Source organism: Propithecus coquereli, unplaced genomic scaffold (assembly GCF_000956105.1).
Source record: "Propithecus coquereli isolate 6110/MARCELLA unplaced genomic scaffold, Pcoq_1.0 Scaffold235, whole genome shotgun sequence".
Lineage (NCBI taxonomy): Eukaryota > Metazoa > Chordata > Mammalia > Primates > Indriidae > Propithecus > Propithecus coquereli.
This window is the reverse complement of record NW_012147897.1, coordinates 753,194-754,437: the sequence shown is the minus strand read 5'-3', so window position 1 is coordinate 754,437 and position 1,244 is coordinate 753,194.

Genomic DNA, 1,244 nt, shown 5'->3' with positions numbered 1-1,244 from the left:
TAACAATGTTTTGGTTACAAGGATTGCTTTTGTACTGCTTGACTCAAAGTTATAAGTGTGCCCATCACCTAGATGGTGTACATTGTACCTGTTAGGTATGATTTCACTCATCCCCTCCTTCCCACCACCTGCATGATTTCCATTGCATTTTACTTCCATCTGTGCACATGACTGCTGACTGGTTAGTTCCAATTTAATAGTGAGTACATGTGGTGTTTGTTTTTCCATTCTTGCAATACTTAAGAGGATGGTCTCTAGTTCCATGCAGATTGTTGCAAAACATATTAATTCATGTTTCTTATGGCTGAGTAGTACTCCATGTATACATATACCACATTTTATTAATCCACTTATGAATTGGTGGGCACTTGGGTTGATTCTACATCTTTGCAATTGTGATTTGTGCTGCAATAAACATTCTAGTGAAAGTATCTTTTTTATAAAATGACTTTTTTTCCTTTGTGTAAATACCCAGTAGTGGGATTGCTGGATCAAATTGTAGGTCTACTTTTAGTTCTTTGAGAAATCTCCATACTATTTTCCATAGAGGTTGCACTAGTTCGCAGTCCCAACAGCAGTGTATAAGTGTTCCTTTCTCTCTGCATCCATGCCAGCATCTATTATTTTGGGACTTTTTTTTTTTTTTAGACAGAGTGTCACTCTGTTGCCCTGAGTAGAGTGCCCTGGAGTCAGCCTAACTCATGGCAACCTCAAACTCCTGGGCTCAAGCAATCCTCTGCCTCAGCGTCCTGAGTAGCTCGAACTATAGGCGCAACACATGACGCCCGGCTAATTTTTCTGTTTTTAGTAGAGACGGGTCTCACTCTTGCTCAGGCTGGTCTTGAACTCCTGAGCTCAAGCGATCCTCTGGTCTTGTCCTCCCAGTGTGCTAGGATTACAGGTGTGAGCCACCATGCCTGGCCAGAATGGGTGTTTTGAAGGAGAATTTTTATTCTTCCCAAATTTCAAAGTTCAAGGGACCACAATCCCTTTAATCAGAAAATTAGTTAATCAATGTGAGATTCTTTCTTTGTGTTTTTAAAATTAGCTTTATTAGTGTATAACTTGCAAGAATAACATGCAGGATTTTAATACATAGTTTGATGAGTTTTAATGTCTATGTAGTCAACGGCTCCTCAATCAAGATAAAGAATGTTTCCATTACTTCATAAACATTTATCCTGCCCCTCTGTAGTCAATCAGCTCCCCTCCACCACAACCAGGAAACCCTTATCTGGTATTTT